At 43.1% G+C, this 19,647-nt stretch overlaps 1 protein-coding gene and 1 pseudogene across 16 annotated transcripts in view; one reads left to right on the top strand and one right to left on the bottom strand.

Moving 5' to 3' along the window:
• Positions 1-19,647, bottom strand: part of PTPRT (protein tyrosine phosphatase receptor type T) — a 1,098,035-nt gene that overhangs the window by 799,817 nt on the left and 278,571 nt on the right. The window lies entirely within an intron of this gene.
• On the top strand, positions 719-5,947 carry LOC309614226 (COX assembly mitochondrial protein homolog pseudogene; annotated as a pseudogene). The gene is made up of 2 exons: positions 719-729; positions 5,565-5,947. The product of its transcript is annotated as a COX assembly mitochondrial protein homolog pseudogene (transcript).

Here is a 19,647-nt window from a genome sequence, read left to right as displayed (position 1 = left end):
AATTAGTAGCATGTTTTATAAAGTCATCTAATGTCAAACACTCGTGGACTCAACAGATAGAAACAATACTCTTAATAGGAAAAAAAAAGGTTTTAAAGCTCTTTGAACAGTGAACTTATTATAAATAAGATGATGTCTCTCTGATGGCTGAGGCATTCCCCAAGGACCAGGGAAACAGTGTCTGATCTGCTCATTTGGTTCTTTCTCCCAGAGACTCTGGGAGGCAACTCAGGTTAATTTGGCCCATTATAATAAATCCAGGAAAACAACAAAGGTGGAAGCAAGCAAAGGGACTTCAAGGGAGAATAATGACCTTGCTGCAGGGTGTCTTCTAGACCAGAGATGTGTTCTGACTTCCAAGGCAGCGCAGTGGAGCAGGAAAAGACAAGGCTAACGGAAACATCGACCTTCTAGAACCTGATCCAACACCCTCACACCCTCTCCTGACTCCAGTGTTTTCTCTCTGTGAACTAAAGAGTTCAAGGAGATTAGCGTCCCTCGGGCATGCCCGCCTTGCGTGGTGGATGATGGTTTCTGACCAGTGAAATGGAGCATCCGTAGGGTTTAAAGCTATGGACTCTGGAGCCAGCATCCCAGCTTTTGTTTTTTTTTTTTTTTTAAACTGTGTGACCTTGACCAGGTTATTTAACCTCTATGTGCTTCAATTCCTCATCTGTAAAATGAGGATAATCGTAGTGCCCATCCCTTGGGGGTTGCGATGAGGATTCGGTAAATGTAAAGACTTGGAATGGTGCCTGGCACATAGGTTCTAAGTAAGTATTTGTTAAGTGAATATTTAACCCCAATGTATGCATTAGAAATGGGAAAGATAGCTATGTTATCTGTGTCCACGTTGCATAATCTCAAAACAAATTAAATATTTTAAAGAAGCTATCTGAGCTGGTCCAGCACATCCTGTATGAATCAGCAGGGCCTATGGTGATAAGCTATTGATATGCGCTGTCACTCCCAGCTTCATTCGCCACTTACTGCTGTGTGACCTCAGGCAAATCACCTAACCTCGCAGGTCAGAGATTCTTCCCAGGTAACAAAGGAATAAATTAAACTCTCTCAAAGGGCACTTCGATTTCTGACACCCTGGGAGATGGCGACTGTGTATCCACATATCACCCAGCTACATCTGCTGGGATGCTGGTGGGATACAGGAGGGCCAGGTGTCCCCTGGAAATAAAAGCCTCTGTTCAGACCAGCTTCCCTGCAGTGTCTGCCGCGGGCCTCAGTCTGGTGCATCTTAATGTCCTACAAGAAGAGAGCACAGTGGAATGTGGCAGGCAGATTTCCATCTCCTCACATGTGCCAGCCCTCCCAGGCTCCCGGAGAGAGCAGGGAAGAGGGCCGTCTGCTCTGCCGCAGGCGATGTCTCAGCAGGTGCTGTTCTGCATTGTGACCAGGAGGAAAGAACGAAGAGGCGCCCATGTGTGGGGTCAGCACTCAGCTTCACCCTGCCAAGAGGATGGGGGTGGGTGAGGGACAGTGGTCACCTCCGGTTAAAGTGAAGATGGCTCAATTTGGAGACCAGCTGGAGAGTCCACCAGCCTGAACAGCAGCCCCACCCAACCCAGCAAGTCTGTTTTTGTTTCCTCCAAACAACCCGGGAGCAGATTCAGGGATTCCGCTGCTCTCCCATGTTTGAAGAGGGAAGGGGTCACCTGGCCCAGCTCCTAAATTTACAGGTAGGCAGACAGGCATAAAAAGGCCAAGGCTGCAAAGAGAGGGGTGCAGAGCTGGGATGGAAGCCAGCTCTCCTGGCCCCGGGCCAGAGCTCTGCCCACTCAGAAGCCAGAATAGCATCTTTCATCTTTTCTCACACCATGGTGATGTCTTTTTTTCATTTTTATTTTTGAGGGAGCAGTGAAAGAAAGAGATGGCCGAGGGTCATAACCCATTTCAGGGAAACTTTAGATCGGCTGGGAAAGGTGAGTAAAGGTTTCCTCTACACAGAAGAAAGGGCTGACACTGCTTTCTGGCAGGAGTCATGTCATGTTCTGAAGACCTCGGAAGCCCAAGTCAGCTGGATGGCCTCAGGGTCTTTGCACTGCTGTTCCCCCTGCCTGGAACACTCTCACCCTAGCGCTTCACGTGGCATTACGTGGCTGGCCCTGGGCATCTTCCACAACAAACATCAAAGGTCGCCTTCTCAGATAAGCCTCTCTGAACATTCCATGGGAATCAACTTCCTCTCTTCCCCAATTCTTCTCTAACATACCGTCTTGCTTCTGTTCGATGGTGTTATTCATACCCCCTGAGTAACTCTGCAATTATTCATTTACTCATTTGCTTATTTTCTGTCTTCCCACCACCCGCTTAAGTCCACTGGGGCAGGAAGCATACGTCCATGTTCTTTGCCACTGAATCCTCAGGACATATCAAAGAGCCTGGCACTTTGGTGCTTGAGAGCTTAAGGGAAACTCAATACATGCCTCATGAATGAATGAACGAATGGACTGTAATGAAGTGTCAGGAGTGCAAGACAGCAGCAGAGGTTGATGCCCAGCTTGGTTCTGGCACTTTCTTGATGACCTCTGGTGGGTCAGAGAAAATCTCGAGCCTCCACTTCCTGATCTGTGAAGTGGGAACAATAATTACAGCTACTGGCGTTTATTGAGTGCTTACTGTGTACTGTACAAAGTGATTAAATTTGTGATTAAATATTCTCATTTAATCCTCAAGGAGCCTCATGATATTGGTACTATTACTACCCATGCTTTATGCATGATGAAACTAAGAACCGGCTACATAACCTGTCCCAAATCTCACAGCTAGGAAATGGCTGGATTGGGGTTTGAACCAAGGCAGTCCTATTCCAAACGCCACAGTCTTAGTCACTAGGTCATAACCCTAAGTGACCACTAACCTTGCTACCTCTACAGGAATATCTGGCTTGCTAAACACCTCTTCTTCTAAAACTGACTTATTTTTTCAATAAATTTATTTTATTTATTTATTTTTGGCTGTGTTGGGTCTTCACTGCTGTGCACGAGCTTTCTCTAGTTGTGGTGAGTGGGGGCTACTCTCTGTTGCGGTGCGTGGGCTTCTCATTGTGGTGGCTTCTCTTGTTGTGGAGCACGGGCTCTAGGCATGCGGGCTTCAGTAGTTGTGGCTCACGGGCCCTAGAGCGCAGGCTCAGTAGTTGTGGTGCACAGACTTAGTTGCTCCACGGCCTGTGGAATCTTCCTGGACCAGAGCTCGAACCCATGTCCCCTGCATTGGCAGGCAGATTCTTAACCACTGCACCACCAGGAAAGCCCCTGACTTATTTTTAACATATAATTTTTTCAAAGGAAAAAAGAAAGAGAAGCAGCCACACATCCTGAGCCCTGGTCCAGCAAGACCAACAAGGTCAGGCTCCTGGGTCTCCACTCACTGTCCTGAAGGTTCAAGGTCATGAGGAGTCACATGGTCCACCCATGGCTCTCTCTGGGCCTCTGGTGCTCCCTTTGACCTCACTGTAAACCTCAGCTCCATTAGTGACATGCCCTAGAGAACCTCAGGAGAGACCACAGCCAAGTGCTCCTACCTGGCCCAGCAAGGAGTGGACTCTTGTAATAATCACATCAAGAATCCCTGGGAGAGAACATCTTCAGGTCATTCAAAGCTTGCCCCAGTTTCACCTTGGGAAAAATCAGCCTTCTGTGCCTACTCTGTATAACTTTAAATAATTAAGTGGCAGGCTCTTTACAAGCACTACCTTATTTCTCTTACAGCAGCCCTGTGAGTTGCTCTTTGGGATTCAATGTACAATTTTGCGAAGTTGTAATCTGGGGCTCAGAAAGGTTAAGTAACTTCCTCAAGGCTACACAGCTTGTAAGGGGCAGAGTCGGGAATCAAATTACTTTCAATCTGACCCCAAAGCACAAGCCTTCTCAATGCTATCATAATGTCTCTTGCATGAAAAACCAGTAAACTCCTCCAGTTTGGCAATTCTCATGCCTCCTTACTATCTCTCTGAATTAACAACCCATGCTTGAATGACATTCAATAATCCTAGATCGGGTAACGACTGTGCGCCAGACCTTATTCTAGGCATCAGAGACAGAGCAGGGATTAAGAGCTGTGTGTCCCTCTTTCACAAAGCTCATGTTCTAGTGGGAGCCAAACAAGGAAAACATGGAGAGAAATAAAGCAGGTAAGGTACCCACCTTGGCTTGTCACGTACAATCATACTTTGAACGTGATAGGCATTCAATAAACACATCCATGAGGCGGGCATAGAAAGTGATCCCTGCTATTCCTTGCCAGGCAACAGGCCAGCCATTCCACATAATCCCACGTAATCCTAACAGTCATTTTATGAGCCGGGAATTACTCATTCTCATTTTAAACATGAAGAAACTGAGATTCCAATGAGATAAGAACCCAGTCCAAGTTCCCTACATCTGTGGATTCTCTCTTTCCTTTCCCCAAAGGCCATCATTTCTCTGCTACACAATGCCACGCCTACAAAAGCTTCAGAAACATTTAAGACTGGTTGACGATACTGGTTTATGTACTCAGTTTTTATATGTATATTAACATTTAATTACATAAAGTAAAAATTAGGGTTTGCATACAGTCAATTAAACTCAATAATAGCATCCAGCGTTATATAAATCACCCAACTGATCACTGTGTAGATAAAATATTTATTGAGGTCTGAATATTATCATAAGTATTGTTGCTATGAGCTCTCTCAAATCAGTTAAGTTTTGGCAAATCTGTCTGTGGCGGCCAGCTGGGTGGGCTCCATCTACCAGGGCCCGTTAAACGTGCATTAAATGTGGAATGAAAGATTCCATTAAGGACAGAGGCTAAAGGAGCCTCAATGAGTCTAAAGCTCATATTACCTGGATGCCACGATTGGGTCAGTCCACTAAGAGTGTGTTCTGAGGTCTTAGGGATGCTGACGGTGCCTTAGGTAACTGCTGTTTCAGCTGTGCTAGCATGTCAGCCTGTTAAATCATTAAACTTGTGCACTCTTTTTTCTCAAATGTTGATACTTTGGTTCCCTGGAGAGGTAAACCTCACTAAGACAGAGGCACCCACAAACAGGAAGCAGGCACTCTGCTAGTGATTAAGGAAGTGGCCTCTGATGAACATTTCAAAAAAAGACAGCATTGTTCATCTCTGTTTGTTCTTTAGTTCTTCTAGGTCCTTGTTAAACATTTCTTATGAAAAAAAAAAAGTGCATGGTAACAGGCTAGTCACTAGTGGGTCTTTATGCTGCTACTATCTGAATCTTAAGTCTAATGAAGATTTGTGATTAATAATAAACATTTTGTTGTCCTCCTCAAGAAACAAAAACAAACAAAAAAGATAGCAGGGCTGTCACTAAGATTCCTAAGCACAAAAAACACAGCCAGTACCTCAAGGCCCTCCCCCACCAACCCCGTCTCCACCTCTCTAACACCAAGGAGTTCATGTCCAGGACACATAAGCATGTTTCTCATCTTTGGAACAAGCACTCAGCCACTTCTAGCTCTATGCACATTTTCTCTTCATCTGTGCCTCCCTCTTCAACTTTCCAGGACCCTTGTGATTACTTGGGCCCCACCCGGATAATCCAGGATAATCTCCTTATTTGAAGATTTCACTAAATGTTGCAAGGACTCTGCAATCCTTATGGTAGTAAAATGCCGCAAAGAAAATTCTGCATTGAAAGAATGTCTAACTGCTTACTATAATGATCCAGCCTTTTATGAAGAATGCAAAATGGAATACCTGAAGGAAAGGGAAGAATTCAGAAAAACTGGAATTCCTACCAAGAAAAGGCTGCAGAAGCTTCCCACAAGCATGTAGGCAAATATTCAAATGATACTCAGTAATGCCAATGTTCATGGAAATCACAGTCACCTGAAATGATGGACTCAAAGAAGTGTTTGCTTTATCTTTAATTATGGAAATAATTTTATCTGAAATAAAGATTTTTTTTAAACTTAAAAAAAAAAAATCTGAAAAGTCCCAACGCACAGGATCCTATGAGTGCAGCCCCTGCCAGCATGACGCCACCTCGGGCTAAAACTCCTCGGAACAGAAATGAACTTCTAACAAAGCCACTACTTGCTAAACCACATCATAGCTCAGGTCCTGACAGGTCAAGAGCAGCAGGTGGTCTTGAAGATGGAGGATTCGCCTGGAAGAAAGGAGCCTGCATTACAGGTTTGTCTCTGCCACCAGCTGGTTGCGTGACCTTGGCCGAGTCACGTTCCCTTTGAAATGCAACCTGGCAGGAAGCTCCTAACAGCCTCTCTTAGAACCTCAACACCATGCCTAAGCAAACACTGGAAAAGGTGAAAACTTCCAAAAGAACTGAAAACAATAAAACTATCATTAGCATCCGGAAGAAACAGAAATGGCAGCAGACCACTCATGACACCCTTGTTATAATCTGGAAGAAGAAAAGTTAAACTTCATCTGCCTGGAATTCACTAGGCAGACCATGTGTTCCTTCCACACTGTTAACCCCCAAGTTCAGAAATACATAGCTCTTAACAACTAGGAAACCATGTCACTGGGCCTCTAATGAAGAAGACTTGCTCCAAGCACTTGGAGTCTCTCTTCCTTACCGTCTCCTTCCTGCATTCAGAAAATAAAATCTGGGGCTTCCCTGGTGGCGCGGTGGTTGGGAGTCTGCCTGCCAATGCAGGGGACAGGGGTTCGAGCCCTGGCCCGGGAGGATCCCACATGCCGCAGAGCAACTAGGCCCGTGCGCCACAGCTGCTGAGCCTGTGCTCTGGAGCCCATGAGCCACAACTGCTGAGCCCACTTGCTGCAACTACTGAAGCCCGCGCACCTAGAGCCCGTGCTCCACAAAAAGAGAGGCTACTGCAGTGAGAAGCCCTCACACCGCAGCAAAGAGTGGCCCCCACTCGCCCCAAGTAGAGAAAGCCCACGAGCAGCAACGAAGACCTAACGCAGCCAAAATTTAAAAAAAAAAAAAGGGTCATCATCCTCATCTAGAAAAAATTTTAAAAAAATTTTAAAAATAAAATAAAATCTTCCATGTCCTGGCTATAAATAGTGCTGCAATGAACACTGGGGTGCATGTGTCTTTTTGAATTATGGTTTTCTCAGGGTATATGCCGAGTAGTGGGATTGCTGGGTCATATGGTAGTTCTAATTTTTAGTTTTTTTAAGGAACCTCCATACTGTTCTCCACAGTGGCTGTATCAATTCACATTCCCCCCAACAGTGCAAGAGGGTTCCCTTGATTCACTTCATTGTACAGCAGAAATTAACGCAACATTGTAAAGCAATTATATTCTAATCGAAAATAAAAGAAACTAAAATCTTTAGGAAAAATAATAAAAATGATTATGATTACAAAAAAGGAATACAGAGGAAAACGCAAAATAACTCATCATGAAAACTTAAGAGAAGATCACTAAAGATTATTTACTACAGGAACCTGATGAATGCTGTAAAAAAACATTCAGTATCCTCACAGGATGCAAAGAGACCCAGTGCTTTGGGAAACAAGAAGAGAAAGCTACAAAGGGAAACTAACGTAAGACACAAAGACAATAGGATTAGGTGACCTGTGGGTTAATAAAGAATTTCAGGAAAAGTTAAAATGCAAAAAGCAGAATCAAAACCAACATTAGTGAGAAAGATGGTGGCATAAGAGTAGATTTCTCAAACCCTCCGACCTCAACACTGACTGAAATGAAGAAAAAATTCCACACAAAAGTAGCTAAGAAACCATAAATATTGAAGCTTACAGTGTTGTATTTTTTTCTCATGGACTTAAAGGATGCAAGACAACTTGGGCCCACCCAAAATGCCAGCAATCTATTCACCGTGCAACTCATTCTTGAGAGAACTGCACAGTCTGATGGATGGAATTCCGGAAAATCCAGTGGTGTTTGCCAGATGGGATGCCAGGGGCTGTGAGAGGGAGAAGCTGTGGAAGAAAGGATGCCCGATTTGGATGCCTTTTGCCCCTCTTGCATCAACAGCATTTTAAGGTCTCATTAGACTGTTTCTGGCTTTTTCCCTCTAACCCATTCTCCCTGGGGCCTTGGGGCCTACTCTCATCAGGGAGAGCCCACAGACTGAAAGGCTAAGAGCTGGGGGCAGAAGGAAAGGGGTGAGCAATGGCAAAACGGTTTTTCAGACAAGGACCAAGAGCAACCACCAAACTAACAGCAGTCATGAGGATTGTACAACTGTCCCCCATGGCTGACACCCTGAAGCCAGGGGAAAGAGAACCTGGCTCGGGTACCACCGGCAAGTGCATGAACACTTCCCCGAGGGGCAACTACCTAGAAGCCTGCAAAGAACTGATGGCAGAGAGCCCTTCCATGTTTCCCAGGGCTCTGGCCATTAGCAGCTGCACCTCCACTAATGCAGAGAGAAGCAGAACCACATCCCGATCACACCCCCCTGGGAAGACGGCACAGCACATGGGTGATGAGCATCTTGGAGCCCAGGCTACGACCACGTGACCTTGGACAAGCCACTTCGCCTCTCAGAGTTTCAACTTCCTCATCTGTAAGAAGATAATAACATTACCCTCCACCCCAGGAGTAGGTCTGAGTGTTGTGAGCCTGAAGCTTAAACAATCTGAGGAGGGGACATTCTTTAGGGAAAAGACTACAAACTTAGAAAAGGGACTATTTATTTGAAATGAGAAAAGAAATCACGACAAATAATAAACTTCTAACAGCCTACAGGTACCACAAACACTGTGCAGTCCAGAAGAATAACATTTTTATTAATTATCTTCCTGACAATCTATTCCCTTACCTTCCTGGCTGCATTCCCTCGGATGACCTCTTCCTGACAATAATTTTACAACATCATTTTTTATAGAGAGAGTAGAAACTTCAATATCCCTTCTAGCAGGTTGACTGAAATTTGTTTATTATTATTAATAATTGTTTAAAGTTTCCTTCAAGTCCACCAGTCATTATTTCTATAGTGTAAACTGTAGGTTTGTAGTCAAATTGGGGGAAATCTCTATCAAATTTCGTTCATGTATATTCTGTAATACTTCAGGGTATTACAAGTGTACTTGTGTACTGGGTAATCATAAATAATCTTTGATTTGGTGATATCATCTGTGTTCCTGCCAGTCAGTTCCACACCAGGGCAGTGAGTAATGGTTTAACCATACACAGGAAAAATGTATATGAAACATATGTGTATACGTATACATATACTATATTGCATATGTGTATATGTACTATATAATACATGTATACATATAGTACATATATGTATATATATTTACATGTATATTATATATACTATATACACTATATATTTGAAATACATATGTATCTGTATGTACATATATATATATGTATGTTTATATCTCCCATTAACTCAAACTAAATTTCAACTTCCACTTACCTAGGTCCCTAAAATGCCCCTGACTACTCCAAAAGCCCCACATCCAACTCCTCACCTCCCAAAGAAAAGTATGATAAAGGGACAGCGGGAGGGGAATCCCACAGCAGTCTTAACCAACTGTGGTTAAAATTACCTTTCTTTCGATAATTGTATAAAATAGATGACTATCTGAACATGTTTCCAGGGCCTCTCCCAGGACCTTGCAGGAGTAATGCGACAGTGAGAGAACCCCAGTAGGTTCACAGGTGGAAGGCCCTGAAACATCCTCCCCGGAGGCATAAAAGAAGCGGGACACGGTGTCTGGCTCTGGAAGTGATCAATATCCCTCTGTGCAGCCGTGCCACATTTCTGATGGAGGCACCTGAGACCTGTCCAGACTTGACGAACCTCCCTCTACCTGCGAAGCTGCACGTCTCACCCTCCTAGCTTAACATCAGACCTCAGGCAGGAGATGGGGTGGGCCCTGGGGGGCAAGATCTGTAACACCCACCAACACTGAGTTACTATCACGCACACAGTTCAGATTTTATCTTGGTGAAAAAAACATTCAACACCTGTGCTAGCAAACATTGCTATTACTGTGGTCCACAGCTCCAGCAAAATACTGTAATTCATATTTTTGCCTGGTTTGCTAAAACATGCTGAGGCCAATCGGTATTTTAGACTCTTGTTAATTTTCCCACTCCCTGCCTCTTCTCCCTTGCAGCTCCCTCCATGCCTCAGTCACACCTTTGAACCTTTAAGCGGATATCATAAAGCTCATTACCTTATCCCCTTCAATCCCTGCAGGTTGCTCAGATGATGATATTTTTCATGAGAAGCACATCACAAGACACACCCCAGACCACAGCCCCCAGGGATCACTTAGGAACCCTGCTGCACACTTGGGAGTTTGAAACTGTTTTGATTCCCGTTCACCAGAATCACCCTGATCTCCTCCTATGAGGTTTTATACAGATTTCTCTCAGCGGCTTCCCAATGGCCCTGGGAGGCTCCTCAAGGCAAGCCTTAAGAAATAGAGCTATGGCCCTGGTGGGCAACATATGTACACCAGGAATTTGTTGGGAAGCAGCAATGCATTTGATGGTAGAATCAATGGCAATTTTCATATTCTCCTTTATCATTCCCTAGTTATTTTAGAAATAATAAAGGTTATGTAAGATAGGGAAAACTGTGGTCTTACTGAAAACTTAGGAGAAATGATGTTGATGGAGGGTGGGCTTAAAGGAAATTCATTCCACCTGCTCCCCAGGGAGCCTACAGTCTGCACACTGCTCTGAGCCCCGCTGAGACCTCCCTTCACTCAGCGGGGCCTTGGTATCCACGAGAGCATCATTAAGAAGCCTCCACACAAAATAAGGATGAAATTGAAGCGGAGGGGACTACAGAACACAAAATCTTCTTTGAAATTACTCACAAAAGCACATATTCTTAAATCATGGTGCCCCCTCCAAAAAAAACCATATTTATCTTATGTACTTTGTGAATCTTGGTGGGTACACACACACACACACACACACACACACACACACCCCACCCTCCTAGATTTCTAAGGGGAATTAAAAGAGACAAACAACATGTAGAACCTAGAAAAATTCTGGTACATTTTAAGAGCTAAATATATATTAGCTGTTACTGTTCTTATTAGGAATGCCTATAAAATTCATTCATAATTTAACAATCCACATTTTAACAAGTTATAACTGTTGATAGATATTAACTAGCAACTATGCTGGTTACCCTAATGTCACAAACATTCAAAATTCCCACTAGCACCAACGCATTTCACAATATGGCACCTTTTGGTTTCATTAACATCTGAGAGGTGTGTACATTACATAGGGGAACCCTACATCTATTTATACACGAATCTATATATATGCATGTATATGTCAGGTTTATTAGTTTTATTCTAACTGCAAAACTAATACATTTTTACTGCAAATAACATAGAAAAATTAAGAATACAATCGCCTCTAAACTTCTCTCTCGAAGAGTCACTGGTATTTATTTGTGATCTATGGATTTTGAGGTTTTTTCCCATCGATATATAAATTTTATTTTCTAAAAACAAAAAAATAGAACCAGAGTGAACATAAGCTTTGCAACCTTTTTTTTTTTTTAACATCTTTATTGGAGTATAATTGCTTTACAATGGTGTGTTAGTTTCTGCTTTATAACAAAGTAAATCAGTTATACATATACATATATCCCCATATCTCTTCCCTCTTGCATCTCCCTCCCTCCCACCCTCCCATCCTCCCTATCCCACCCCTCTAGGTGGTCACAAAGCACCAAGCTGATCTCCCAGTGCTATGCGGCTGCTTCCCCCTAGCCATCTATTTTACGTTTGGTAGTGTATATATGTCCATGCCCCGCTCTCACTTTGCCCCAGCTTACCCTTCCCCCTCCCCGTATCCTCAAGTCCATTCTCTAGTAGGTCTGCATCTTTATTCCCGTCTTGCCCCTAGGCTCTTCATGACCATATATTTTTTCTTTTTTTCTTTTTTTAGATTCCATATATATGTGTTAGCATACGGTATTTGTTTTTCTCTTTCTGACTTACTTCACTCTGTGTGACAGACTCTAGGTCCATCCACCTCACTACAAATAACTCAATTTTGTTTCTTTTTATGGCTGAGTAATATTCCATTGTATATATGTGCCACATCTTCTTTATCCATTCATCTGTTGATGGACACTTAGGTTTGCAACCTGCTTTTAAAGTGCATTACCGTATCAGGGCTATATTTCACTAAACATTCTCCTAAAACCTAATTTTAATGGTTGCCATCCTATACACCTATAATTTACTACACCAAATTTTCCTATTTTTGTTGTTTTCATAATTTGCTATTTATAAAGTAAAGAGATAACCCTTAAGACACGTCCACATTAACTTCCTTAGAATAATTTTCTGAAAGTTGAATTTCCAGAATCAAAGGACACACATAATTTTATACACACAGGCAAAGAGCCTTCCAAAACAGCTGCTCCAAGAAACACTGCTATCTGCAGTGTGTGAGAGTGTGTGCTCACTTCCTTTTCATCCCACCAGTACTCAGATCATTGTTTTCAATCTTTGTCAATTTAATTAGTGAAATGCAGAGGCCCATTGTTTTCATTTTCAGTTGTTTGAATACTACAGAAAGTTGAATGTTTTTCATAAGTTCAACTGGCCATTGGCATTTCTTCATTGGCAAACTGCCTGTTCATGCCCTTCACTCATTTTATGATTGGGCTGTGTATCCATTCTAACTTAAAAGTGCTCTTCATAGGTTAAAAACATTAACCCATTTTCTATATTTTTAGTTATAAACAGTCCTCTCATTTCTTTTCACCTCTGAATTATTTTTGCCAGATGACCACTGTTGAGTATAAAGTAAAATCTGTAAATCACTTCCCCCTCTGGCAGAACTGCCTACATAGAATATCTGCTACTCTGGTATTTGATACTGCAGAAGAATAAATATTCAACTGCATTGGTGATTCTCTCATCAAATTATAAATATATTTAAATCTTTAATTCACCTAGAAATAATTTTAATGTATGATATGGCCTATGAATCTAACTTTATTTTACTTTTTTAAATACTTCTCATTATTTTTCTAGCACCACTGAGTAATCCACCTACTCCTTGATAACTTATTACATTTTACATGCTTACATATACATGGGTCTATTTCAGAGCTTTCTATCTGTTCCATTAATCTATGTGTCTAAATATATCACTACCAACATGTTGTAATTATTGTGGATCTGAATATGGCATAATTAGTGGTAATGTTAGGGATCAGTTCAGGAAAACAGACTGCCTGTGTTTAAATCACTGTCCTATCTCTTACCAGCTAGATGGCTTTGCGAAAGTTTGTTAACGCCTCTGTGTCTTAAGTTTCTTCATCGACATAACATCAATAATAATCATCTCTTCTTCGTAGAGTTATCGAGGAAATTAAAATGAGTTTATGGATATAAAGTGCTCAGAACAATGCCTGACACACAGTGAGCACCCAGTAAAGGGTCTCCATGGTATCGATCCCCTAGGGCTGTGATAACAAAGTATCACACACTGGGCGGCTTAAACAACAGAAATGTATCGTCTCACCGTCTCACCGTTCTGGAGGCTACAAGTCAGAAATCAATGAATTCCTCTTATCTCCCTCACCTACTTCTGGCATCCCCATACGACCCTTCCCTCTGACAACTACCTGTTTGTTCTCTGTATTCATGAGTTTATTGCTGTTTTGTTGTTTCTTCATTTGTTTTGTTTTTTAGATTCCACACAGAAATAAAATATTTGTCTTTCTCTGACTTATTTCACTAAGCATAAGGTCCATCCACGGTGTCACAAAGGCAAGATTTCATTCTTTTTTTATAGCAGAGTAACAGATACACATATATATATCTATATATAGATATACACACATATATATATATCTATCTATATATATCTCTATATATATATATCTCACATCTTTTTATTTATTTATTTATTTACTTTTGGCTGTGTTGGGTCTTCGTTTCTGTGTGAGGGCTTTCTCCAGTTGCGGCGAGCGGGGGCCACTCTTCAACGCGGTGCGCGGGCCTCTCACTATCGCGGCCTCTCTTGTTGCGGAGCACAGGCTCCAGACGCGCAGGCTCAGTAGTTGTGGCTCACGGGCCCAGTTGCTCCACGGCATGTGGGACCTTCTCAGACCAGGGCTTGAACCCGTGTCCCCTGCATTGGCAGGCAGATTCTCAACCACTGCGCCACCAGGGAAGCCCCTATCTCACATCTTTTTAAATCTGTTCATCTGTCAGTGGGCACTTAGATTGCTTCCATATCTTGGCTACTGTAAATAATGCTGCTATGAACACTGGGGTGCATATATCTTTTTGAATTAGTGTTTTTGTTTTATTTGGATAAATATCCTAAAGTGGAATTGCTGGGTCGTATGGTAGCTCTATTTTTAATTTTTTGAGGAACCACAAAAAAATGATAATAAATGAGTCATGGGAATAAAATGTTCAGAGTGGAGAGTATGGTCAATAAGAATTTAATATTTTTGTATGGTGACAGACGGTAAATAGACTTACTGTGATGATCATTTTGAAATGTATAGAAATATCACTATGTTGTGTACAAGGAACTAACATAGTGTTGAAGGTCAATTATACTTTGAAAAACAAACAAACAAACTCATAGAAGAGACCAGATTTATAGTTACAAGAGGCAGGGGGTGGTGGGAGGGGGAATTGGATGAAGGTGGTCAAAAAAGTACAAACTTCCAGTTATAAGATAAATACTAGGATGTCATGTACAACATGATAAATATAATGAATACTGTTGGATGTTATATATGAAAGCTGTTGAGAGTAAATCCTAAGAGTTCTCATCACAAGGAGAAATGCATATTTTTTCTTTTTCTTTTCTTTTGTATCTGTCTGAGATGATGCATGTTCACTAAACTTATTGTGAGAATTCCTTCAAGATGATTGTAAGTCAAATCGTTACGCTATACGCCTTACATTTATACAGTGCTATGTGTCTATATCTCAATAAGACTAGAAGAAAATAAAACAAAATCCTGAGGACTTCCCTGGTGGCGCAGTGGTTAAGAATCCGCCTGCCAGTGCAGGGGACATGGGTTCAAGCCCTGGTCTGGGAGGATCCCACATGCCGCAGAGCAACTAAGCCCGTGAGCCACAACTACTGAGCCTGCACTCTGGAGCCCGTGAGCCACAACTACTGAGCCGACGTGCCACAACTACTGAAGCCCATGCACCTAGAGCCCGTGCTCCACAATAAGAGAAGCCACCGCAGTGAGAAGCCCGCGCACCGCAAGGAAGAGTAGCCTCCGCTCGCTGCAACTAGAGAGAGCCTGCTCACAGCAACGAAGACCCAATGCAGCCAAAAATAAATACATAAAATAAATAAGTTTGTAAAATAAAATAAAATCCTGAAAAAAGAAATTTGTCCTTAAAAAAGAAAAAAAAGAAAAAAAATCAATGTGTTGATAGGGTTGGCTCCTTCTGACAGCTGAGGAAGAATCTGTTCTAGCCTCTCTCCAATTTCTGGTGGTTTACCAGAAATCTTTGGTTTTCCTTGACGTACAGATGGCATTACTCCAATCTCTTGTTTCCGTCTTCACATGGCGCTCTCCCTGTGTCTCTTCACACTGTCTTCTCTCTGTGCAGGTTTGTCTCTGTCATAATTTTTAGAAGGACACCACTCATAATGGATTAGGGCTCACCCTAATGACCTCATCTTCTCTTTGTTAAATCTTCAAAGACCCTATTTCCAAATAAAGTAACATTTTGAGGTACTGAAGTTAGGACTTCAAGATACAGTCTTCTGGAGAACACAATGCAATCCATAACAGCCTTTGTAATGTTGAATGACGCCAGTATCTGACAGTTTAGTCTTAATATTGGCTTTAATGTCAATGTTTCCAATTTTTCATAGTAAATGATGACATTAGCTTTAGGTTTAGAAAAGCTTTGGATTTGTTTGTTTTTGTTTTTGTTTTGAGTTTTGTATTACAAGTACTCCTCTCTCAACTTCTAGTTGACCAAAGCATTTAGCGTATTGGGTTGCTTGCTAAACCAGAATGGATGTTGTATTTTATCAAAAGCCTTTTTGAGACTATTGAACTAATCATATGATGATTCCGTGTTGATGTATCAATGTGACATAATATCACTGCATTTCCTAATGTTGAATTTTCACTATATTTCTAGGATAAATCCTGTTGCATTAGTGCTATATTATTCTTTAAACATTCTATTGAAGTGAATTTGAGAGTTTTCGTTTTGGTGTTCACTTTGATGGTTGCATCCATCTTCATTTGTGACACTGTCCTATATACTCCCTTGACAAATTTCACAACCAGGATTGTTTCTGCTTTTTCATAAAAGAGGTCTGTGGATCAACCCTAGGTGAACCTCTTCAATCCAATCCCATCACTGAATCTCCTAGGAACTACTCCAAGTGCGAGGCAGAAGGATGGCACCTTTTCCTGTTCCCAGCCTGGTACAATCTTTAGTCATGTCAATTCATTTTAAGGAAGGCAGGGTGATTAAGCTACCTGCGCTCAAAACCCCTTCTTCCTCTGAAGCCTGGCCCGTTGCACATATTTGTATGAATAACCCACAAAGGCTATGTCACTGGTCTCCAAGGGTCCTGAGATCCTTAGAATCCAGTCCAAATATGGACTACTACTTAGTAATAAAAAGGAATAAACTCTTGATACACACAACAACATGGACAAGTATCAGATGCTATATGTGAAGTGAAAGAAGCTAGACTCATAAAGCTAAATAACGCACGTTTCCATGTATCTGACATTCTAGAAAAGTCATGTAGAGCAGCAAAATCTGTCACCCCAACGTGTGTGTCTTTGGCATGAGGATTAATTTAGGCTGATTATTTTCAAGAAACAGAAGATGCAGGGGACTATATTCAACATCCTGTAATAAACCATAATGGAAAAGAATATGAAGAAGAATACATATGAATAACTGAATCACTTTGTTGTACACCAGAGGCTAACACAACATGGTAGATCAGCTGTACTTCAATTAAATAGATAAATAAATTTAAAAAAGAAAGAAAGAAACAGGTGACTCAGGAAGTCTTTCTTTTTACCTCCCCCTTAGCTACCTAAAGAATTTAGATAAAGGGCTTGTATCTGGAATAGGCCTATCACCAGAGATGTCTTCAAGGATCTGGGCTGGGTATGGTGGGAGGAACTCGGCAGGACCTAGAGATCAGAGCCCTCTCTGTATCCCATTGTCTCTGTGGGGCCCTGCAAACATCTGTCTACCAAACTTCTGCTTTTCCAGCTCCTTGGGAATTGTCTTCCTCCCCTTTGACTCAAACCACTCCCGCCAACGTCCTCTTTTGTCTTTGGCTGAGGACAGCATTTAAGGTGAGAGCCTCATCCATTTTGGTGAGTTACTCAGTTTTCCTGAGTCTCCCCCCGTATACATGTTATTAAACTTTTGTTTGATTTCTCCTGTTAATCTGTCTCATGTCAATTTAATTCTTAGACCAGCCAGAAGAACCTATAAGAGTAGAGGATTTATCTTCCTCCCCGACAGTCAAAACTATAGGAAGGGGACTTCCTTGGGGGCGCAGTGGTTAAGAATCCGCCTGCCAATGCAGGGGACACGGGTTCGAGTTCTGGTCCGGGAAGATCCCACATGCCACGGAGCAACTAATCCCGTGCGCCACAACTACTGAGCCCACGTGTCACAACTACTGAAGCCCGTGCGCCTAGAGCCCGTGCTCCACAATAAGAGAAGCCACTGCAATGAGAAGCCCGCGCACCACAATGAAGAGTGGCCCCCACTCGCCACAACTAGAGAAAGCCCGCGCACAGCAACAAAGATCCAACGCAGCCAAAAATATAAACAAATAAATTTATTTAAAAAAAATATATATATATAGGAAGTGCAAACATATCAGCAGTTACTAGGAGTGGAGGGTGAGGGAAGTGTTTGACCACAAAGGGGCAGCATAAGAAAATTTGGGCAATAATAGGAAAATATATCAATACCACATAAGGGGTAAGCAGATAGGGGTATGAGTGAAACAAAATTGGCCACAGGTGATAATTATGGAAGCCGGTGATGAGGGTTCATTACGTTATTCTGTGGTACATGTTTGAGGTCTTACCAGACATACACTTAAAAAAAACAAACACACAGGCCAAATGCATGTCCGGCAGGGGCTTGGGAAACATGGCCTTAGGGAACCCTTTCCAACTCCAATCATCTGAGGCCTTAGCCCTCCCTAAACGGCCTACTTCATGAGTGTGCTATCCAATGACTTAATAAGCCAAGAGAAGGAGGAACAGAGAATAGAAATTAAGGAAACAGAGGCAGTCCAAACTTTGGCCCATCCAAGCAAAATGGCTACGCTGATGCTTTTGTTAATGTCTTGAGGTCAGAGCCAAGAGAAAATCGCTCCCAGAATGACAGCCTTTGCCATTTTAGGGCCTCCCTGGGAGTTCAAATGCAATGTTCAGTGTGCTTCAAAATCTGAGCTTCTATTAAAAAGTTCATCGGGCTTCCCTGGTGGTGCAGTGGTTGAGAATCTGCCTGCCAATGCAGGGGACACGGGTTCGAGCCCTGGTCTGGGAAGATCCCACATGCCGCGGAGCAACTGGGCCCGTGAGCCACAACTACTGAGCCTGCGCGTCTGGAGCCTGTGCTCCGTAACAAGAGAGGCCGCGATAGTGAGAGGCCCACGCACCGCGATGAAGAGTGGCCCCCGCTTGCCGCAACTAGAGAAAGCCCTCGCACAGAAACGAAGACCCAAACACAGCCAAAAAAATAAATTAATTAATTAAAAAAAAAAAAGTTTATGGCAAAGCTAAGAGTACCCCCTGTCCTCCCCCCACCCACCCCGGCAGGAGGCACATGGCACGTCCCAGGCCTGGCCCAGCTATAGGTAAGGCCCGTGGGTCTCTTCCCCGACCGCAGATCTCTGAGCTTAAAGGCCCTCTGCAAGCTGCCTTCTGGATTTGCTCTTTCACCTCCCACTTCCAGGTTCGTACCCGAGGCCTGGCTCCCCCCCAGGATTGTGTGCATCCTCAGGATGGGAGCCAGATTCCCCCTTGCGCTCTGCACCGGGCAGTGCCGCGATGCTGTGTCCCTGGATCACCATGATGTCTTAGTAGGAGGCGGCTGCCTGAAGAGCACTCCTCCCAAAGTGTCTGCAGCTTTACTGCAGGAGACAGATAAATTGCTGTTGTTTTTGAAAGCCACTTCCCTCACTAGGAGCATCTTGTTACCAAAGGAAAACCTCAGAAAAGTTAAACAATTAGCCAGTGGAATCACATTGCTTCCTGGCTGCCCATCAATCCAGAATGGAGGAGAATTCTCATGCGCGTGGGAGCTCACCAGGGGAGGCAGGTACCACTCTCCCGACTTTACTGATAAGGAAACTGCCTCCAGAAGCCATCCAGCTAATAAGGAACGAAGCTAACGCGTGAAGCTGGCTGGGAATGGCTCTCTCTGCTCCTTCATCCTCCCAGAGTGGGGGGAAACTGCTCATGTGATTGGTAAGGCGGCCACTCCTTGGGCTACATTTCACTAGGGGCAGTCACGTGTCTCAGAGGCCCATCTCTCTGCCTCTACAGCCTCTGCCCACCTGAGCTCAGGTGCCAAGTCGTCCGCCCTGCTTTCATCTCCCACTTCCCAGTTCATTCCTCCTCCCAGGCCAGGTGCAGTAAGCCCACCTGGGCGGGATCCAGCACCATCATTCTCTCTCTTTCCTGGGGACCAGCAGTGAGAATTAAGCCAGT

This window comes from Balaenoptera borealis, assembly GCF_965194805.1.
Source record: "Balaenoptera borealis genome assembly, chromosome: 16".
Lineage (NCBI taxonomy): Eukaryota > Metazoa > Chordata > Mammalia > Artiodactyla > Balaenopteridae > Balaenoptera > Balaenoptera borealis.
Note: the sequence above shows the minus strand (reverse complement) of the source record. Positions and strands in the feature narration are given on the sequence as shown.